Source organism: Triticum dicoccoides, chromosome 1B, assembly GCF_002162155.2.
Source record: "Triticum dicoccoides isolate Atlit2015 ecotype Zavitan chromosome 1B, WEW_v2.0, whole genome shotgun sequence".
Taxonomy (NCBI): domain Eukaryota; kingdom Viridiplantae; phylum Streptophyta; class Magnoliopsida; order Poales; family Poaceae; genus Triticum; species Triticum dicoccoides.
Genome location: NC_041381.1, coordinates 383,400,266 through 383,408,204, shown reverse-complemented (window position 1 = coordinate 383,408,204; position 7,939 = coordinate 383,400,266).

Genomic DNA, 7,939 nt, shown 5'->3' with positions numbered 1-7,939 from the left:
ACCAGCACGGTTGCACGAGGGCGGCACTGGCCGTGTAATAGAACAGCAGCCCAATGCACCCACACCACGCAGCAGAAGCCGTGGTCAGGTTGACTGAGCGTTCCCGGATGCATCCTAGTCCAAGTAGCATAGTCCAACTCCTTGCGGTTGAGATTTCTCTCTTTATCTTGTATTCCATCTATGCATGAAACTATTCTAATGAGCTACAACAAGTAGGGGATGTTAAGCAAGCTACAAGCATACCAAGCGAATATATTGAGCTAAGGCAAGGTCCAATTCTTTTATATAAAGACCATCCTACCTGAAGGGGTAAGAAGAGATCTCCTCCGTTGATGTGTTGAGGGGGTTGTACCTTTAATAATCTCAAACAAATATAAGTGAAGAACATGAGCATAATATTTCTTTCTCTCAAAATAATCTAAGTGAAGCAAGAGAGAATTTCTTAAAAAAATTACTAACTCCCAAATAAATCTAAGTGAAGCATGAGAGCATTTCTTCAAAAATAACAAAGCACACCGTGCTAAAAAAGATATAAGTGAAGCACTAGAGCAATTCAATGGCTCTAAAAAAATTTAAGTGAAGCATTGGAGCAAGCATAGCATAATTATTGGCTCTCTCGAATAGGTCTGTCTAGCAAGGGTTCATGACTTAAAAGACAAAGCAAAACTAGCAAAGACTCATATAATACAACACGCTCCAAGCAAGACTCGTTATATGTGAAGAATAAAAATATAGCTCCAAGTAAAATACCGACGGTCGTTAGAAGAAAGAGGGGATGCCACTCGGGGGCATTGAGGGAGTCCTACATTAAGGGGTCCTTGGACAGCCGGACTATATGCTTTAGTCGGACTATTGGACTATGAAGATACAAGATAGAAGACTTCGTCCCGTGTCCGGATGGGACTCTCCTTTGCGTGGAAGGCAAGCTTGGCGATTCGGATATGTAGATTTCCTTCTCTGCAACTGACTTTGTGTAACCCTAGTCCCCTCCGGTGTCTATATAAACCGGAGGGTTTAGTCCATAGGACAGGAACAATCATAATCATAGGCTAGCTTCTAGGGTTAGCCTCTACGATCTCGTGGTAGATCTGCTCTTGTAATACTCATATCATCAAGATCAATCAAGCAGGAAGTAGGGTATTACCTCCATAGAGAGGGCCCGAACCTGGGTAAACATCGTGTCCCCCGCTGATACGTCTCCAACGTATCTATAATTTATGAAGTATTCATGCTATTAACCTAGATCCCAGTGCCAGTTTCTGTTTTTTCCTTGTTTTTGAGTTTTACAGAAAAGGAATACCAAACGGAGTCCAATTGACGTGCCAATTTTTGACAATTTTTTATGGACCAAAAGAAGCCCCAGGAGTGCAAGAGTTGGGCCAGAAGAGTCTTGGGCTGCCCACGAGGGTGGGGACCATGCCCACCCCCCTAGGGCGCGTCCCGCTGCCTCGTGGACAGCCGGAAGACCCCCTTGACGTGAAACCTACGCCAAAAAATCCTACAAATACTGAAACCTCCAGAAAACAGAATAGACCAGGAGTTCCGCCGCCGCAAGCCTCTATAGCCACCAAAAACCAATCGGGACCCTGTTTCGGCACCCTGCCGGAGGGGGGACCCCTCACCGGTGGCCATCTTCATCATCCCGGTGCTCTCCATGACGAGGAGGGAGTAGTTCACCCTCGGGGCTAAGGGTATGTACCAGTAGCTATGTGTTTGATCTCTCTCTCTCTCTCGTGTTCTTGATTTGGCACGATCTTGATGTATCGCTAGCTTTGCTATTATAGTTGGATCTTATGATGTTTCTCCCCCTCTACTCTCTTGTAATGGATTGAGTTTTCCCTTTGAAGTTATCTTATCAGATTGAGTCTTTAAGGATTTGAGAACACTTGATGTATGTCTTGCCGTGCTTATCTGTGGTGACAATGGGATATTCATGTGATCTACTTGATGTATGTTTTGGTGATCAACTTGCGGGTTCTGTGAGCTTGGGAATCTATTCATAGGGGTGGGCACACGTTTTCGTCTTGACTCTCTGGTAGAAACTTTGGGGCACTCTTTGAAGTACTTTGTGTTGGTTGAATAAATGAATCTGAGATTGTGTGATGCATATCATATAATCATGCCCACGGATACTTGAGGTGACAATGGAGTATCTAGGTGACATTAGGGTTTTGGTTGATTTGTGTCTTAATGTGTTATTCTAGTATGAACTCTATGATAGATCGAACGGAAAGAATAGCTTCATGTTATTTTACTACGGACTCTTGAATAGATAGATAAAAAAGGATAACTTTGAGGTGGTTTCATACCCTACCATAATCTCTTCATTTGTTCTCAGCTATTAGTTGCTTTGGAGTGACTCTTTGTTGCACGTTGAGGGATAGTTACATGATCCAGTTATGTTATTATTGTTGAGAGAACTTGCACTAGTGAAAGTATTAACCTTAGGCCTTGTTTCCTAGCATTGCAATACCGTTTACGCTCACTTTTATCATTAGTTACCTTGCTGTTTTTATAATTTCAGATTACAAATACTCATATCTACCATCCATATTGCACTTGTATCACCATCTCTTTGCCGAACTAGTGCACCTATACAATTTACCATTGTATTGGGTGTGTTGGGAACACAAGAGAATCTTTGTTATTTGGTTGCAGGGTTGCTTGAGAGAGACCATCTTCATCCTACGCCTCCCACGGATTGATAAACCTTAGGTCATCCACTTGAGGGAAATTTGCTACTGTCCTACAAAGCTCTGCACTTGGTGGCCCAACAACGTCTACAAGAAGAAGGTTCTGTAGTAGACATCACCCGCCTCCTGTTACCATTAACCTTAGACGCACAGTTCGGGACCCCCTACCCGAGATCCGTCGGTTTTGACACCGACATTGGTGCTTTCATTGAGAGTTCCACTGTGTCGTCATCATAAGGCTTGATGGCTCCTTCAATCATCTACAACGACGCACTCCAGAGCGAGACTTTTCTCCCCAGACAGATCTTCCTATTCGGCGGCTTCGCACTATGGGCCAACTCGCTTGGCCATCTGGAGCAGATCAACAGCTACGCCCCTGCCATCAGGTCAGGTTTGGAAGTTTGAACTACATCGCCGACATTCGCGGAGACTTGATCTTCGACGGATTCGAACCCATGACAGTCGTTCCATGTAGCCACAATGAACATGACTTAAATCTATCATCAGACTATGCTCAGGAGATAGCACCTGTGACTGTGCTGGCCCTAGATCCAGAATAGACCGCGTTGTCCGGGGACGGGAGGCTGGACCCCACCATGGAAGCCACATACTCTACGGTGCTGGAGCCGAACACAGACCTAACCTCTATTGAGGTCTGTGCCATCGGACCCTCCGACCCATCTCCGAATACAGGTTCTGAACTGCGTGTGTCTGCGCCCGTCGAATCTAATTGGGCGCCGACCTGGGAGTTTACCTCCACGGACATCTTTCAACACTCGTCCTTGGGCGATGTGTTAAACTCATTAAAATCTCTCTCCTTGTCATGAGATTCTTGGCCGAACTATGTCCGGCTTGAGTGGGAAGCGGACGACGAAGAACTTTGTTACCCACCCACCACCCACTTGATAGCCACTGTTGATGACTTGACCGACATGCTTAACTTCGACTCCAAAGACATCGACAGTATGGACGAGATGCGGGAGAAGAAGAGGAACCACCGCCCACAGGGCGCTGGGCAGCCACCTCGTCATATGACATTTACATGGTGGATACCCCCAAAGAAGACAATGGCGAGGACAAAAAGGATACATGTGAGGACAAACCTCCCGAGAAGCAGCCGAAGCACCGACATCAGCGGTGCCGCTCTAAGCCACGCCATGGTAAAAACAGCGATACCGACACAAGAGATAATACCCCGGACAATGCTGAAGACAATGAAGACCCCGCAAACCCAGCCATGAAGCAGGACGAGCAGGGAGATGGTGAACACAGTCTAGGACCGCTGTCCGATCATAGCGATGCCGAAGACACCACTTATAAACCTGTCTCCGAAGAAGAGGACAGTCTGGCTGACGACGCATTCATCATCCCTGATACACAAGTGGAACGAGAACGCCTCCAGCAGAGACTTATCGCCACTGCAAGGAGCTTGAAGAAGCAGAAGCAATGGCTCAAAGCCGCACAGGAATGCTCGATGATAGATGGAACGAAGTGCTCGACAATGAGGAAAAATACGGTGGCAATCACCAAACAAAGAGATATCCCAAACTTAAACTATTGCCAGAATTTTACGATGAGGCTATAACGCCCATACCGCCGAATATCTGTACGACCGACCAACAGGACCGACCACCTTGTGGTCGAGACAGAGTAGCTAATAATTCCACGCACAAATCCGCACCCCCTTCCATAAAGAAAGGGAGGTAGCAACCCAGAACCAACAACACGATTTACGTGAGGACCTGGACAAAAGGGCCGGCCTACCAAGGTCCTTCTATGGATCTCGAGAACGTGCTGCCACGCAGGATCATGACCATCAAAACAAATATGCCGGTCGCTCTCTAGTTCGGAACCAACACCGAACACTACAACCGTCGGACTCACGCCACGGCATAACCAAGTACAGGAGCACTGCACACCCCCTATGCTTCACCGATGAGGTGCTGGAGCATGAATTTCCAGCAGGGTTCAAACCCGTAAACATCGAGGCATACGACGGAACGATAGACCCTGCAGTCTAGATAGAAGACTTTATTCTTCACATCCACATGGCTCGTGGAGATGATCTCTACGCCATCAAATACTTACCCCTCAAGCTCAAAGAACCAGCTCGGCACTGGCTGAAAAGCCTCCCCGAAAATTCTATAGGAAGCTGGGAGGAGCTCGAGGATGCTTTCAGGGCAAAATTTCAAGGGACCTATGTCGGACCTCTATATGCAGACAATCTAAGTCACATAAGCCAACAACCTGGAGAGTCAGCCCGTAAGCTTTGGAACAGATTTCTGACCAAGAAAAACCAAATTGTCGACCATCCGGACGCCGAAGCCTTAGCAGCTTTCAAGCACAGTGTCCAGGATGAATGGCTCGCCAGACACCTCGGCCAGGAAAAGCCAAGGACAATGGCAGCCCTAACCACCCTCATGACCCGCTTTTGTGCAGGTGAGGACAGCTGGTTGGCCCGCAGCAGCACCAGCAACCCACGCACATCTGAAATCAGGGATGGCAATGGAAAACCACGACGCAATAAAAACAAACGTCGAAACAATGAAGATAGCCTAGAAAATACAGCGGTAAACACCGGATTTAGGGGCTCTAAACCCGGTCAACAGAAAAAGCCATTTAAAGGCAGCCGAGAAGGTCCATCTAGCCTAGATAAAATTCTAGGTAGGTCTTGCCAGATTGATGGCACCCCCGATAATCCATCTAACCACACCAACAGAGAATGTTGGCTCTTTAAGCAGGTCGGCTAACTCAACACCGAACACAAAGGGAAGGCGCCGCAAAGTGAAGACGAGGACGAATCTCGTCAACCGAACACAGGGGGACAAAAATTTTTCCCCCCGAAGGTAAAAATAGTGAACATGATTTACGTCAATCACCTCCCAAAAAGGGAGTGCGAACGTGCACTCCGGGACGTATATGCTGTAGAGCCCGTTGCCCCCAAATTCACCCATGGTTGGCCTGTCCGATCAACTTTGATCGCGGGGACCATCTGACTAGTATCCGTCACGGGGGCTCGGCTGCCTTAGTGCTCGACCCAATAATTGACGGATACCACCTCACCCGAGTCCTCATGGACGGCGGCAGTAGTCTCAGCTGATATATCAGGACACTGTCTGCAAGATGGGGATAGGCCCGTCAATAATTAAGCAAAGCGACACTACCTTTAAAGGAGTGATACCAGGCATAGAGGCCCGATGCATTGGCTCTCTGACGTTGGAAGTTGTATTCGGTTCTCTCGATAACTTTCGAAGCGAAGAACTAATCTTTGACATTGCTCCATGCCGAAGCAATTACCATGCACTACTTGGAAGAACGACATTCACCCGCTTCAATGCAGTCGCATTACACTTATATTAAACTCAAGATGCCCGGTCCACGTGGCGTTATCACAATCAGCGAAAATATGGAGCGTTCTCTTCGTACGGAAGAATACGTGGCAGCTCTAGCAGCCGAACCACAGAGTGATCTTTTCAAACCGAGCAACTCATCGGTCTTCGAGACCGCAGACTCAACTAGACGTGTTCGGCGCACACCTAGGTGTAGCAGCTTAGATAAACCTGAGCTTGATTAGCGGCTATGCCCCCACAAGAACAGACCATAAGAATACTATACATGTCTCCCTGTATATATAAATAGGAATTCAAAACCCCTTGTGTGATGTGTGGGGCTGCCCGCCAATAAAAGTTCCATAGTTTGGCTCGACCCTATTCGGACTCAAGAAGTTATATCTTCATGGTTCATTAAAACAAACTAATTTTACTCACGGTCACACCAGATTCTTTCACCTGGTTTCTTCTTTGATTTTTAGATAGCCACCACTCTATACCCCTCAAGAATACGACGCAACAGAGATAAAGGCGCAGACATGCAGCTGGGCCCCGTTCCAAGGTTTCTTTTTAGATTAAGCCCCTGTGTAAACCTTTTTAGAGAAAGCTCAGTAGAGAAAGCTGAAAACTGAAAAGTGTTGTGGGTGAGCTTGTTTCATACCTTCCCGACACTTAAAAAAGTGTTGTGGGTGAGCTTATGGTTCGCCACACTTAAATCGAAGTTACAAACGCAGCAGGCAGTGTGTTTTTTGAGAGCTATCCTCTCACCACAGGTGCTCTTTCGTCACGCCGGATTGTCGCCCATACCTTGAAATACAGGGTTTATTACCAGGGGTTGTAATTCAGCCCGGTATGTATTGTAAAGTTCGAATACCTTCGTGAGTGTTCGGCATCGCAAGTTTGGCCTTATATGCATTAGCTCCGAATCATGTCTTTGGTCAAATGTTGGGTTTGCCCGGCTCCCGTGTTTTGCTACCTTACGTTCCGCTCTATTGGCTAAGGTGGCACAGGGAGAACTACTGCGATTGTGCCCTGGTTCATCCGGATGAGCACCTCAGTAGAGAAAGCTGAAAACTGACTGTCATGATACAGCGAGAGACTGGTCAACCACTCGATGACTCAACGGGATACTCGCGATTCCTCCGCATTAACAAAGGACCGATTTCCCGGTCACGTATGTAAACGCACCATATTCGGATAAAACACGGACATACAAGGGGCTATATAGTAGCCCCACCATCAAACTCCTATGGCTAAGTGAAAGTGTTAAAGCTCTATAGTCCGATTGCCTTGTTTGCCACACTATCACCTCCTTAAACGGACCAAGACGTTGGATCAAGTGTGACTACATGTTTTTGGCCGAACACCCCCGTGTTATACGCGAGGGGGCTGAAGCTGATGACTGCAATCTTTCAAGTTATATACATATATACATAAACGGCCGCACATGAGGTACTAAAATACATTACGGGAAAAAGTATAAATGCAGCATTTATTATTGAAAGCATTATGTTTAAAATTCGAATACATATCATTCGAACATGATATTTTTTGAGCACTAAGCCTCTATTAAACGGGCACCCTCTAAGACTTCTTCGAAATAGTGCTCTGGCAGGTCCTGGCCCCCGGGTGGACCCCGTGTTGCAATATCGATGGCCTCCATCCTCGCCCAGTACGTCTTAACACGGGCGAGGGCTATTCGTGCACCCTCTATGCATGCCGACCGCTAGATAGCATCGATATGCGGCACAACACGAATAAATCATTGCACCAAACCAAAATAACTATCCGGACTTGGTTCCTCCGGCCACAAGCGGTCCACGACAGCCTTCATGGCAAGTCCGGATAACCTATGGAGCTCTGCCCATTCGGCCATCTGCTCGTTTAACAGCAGCAGATGCTTTGGCATGCTGAACT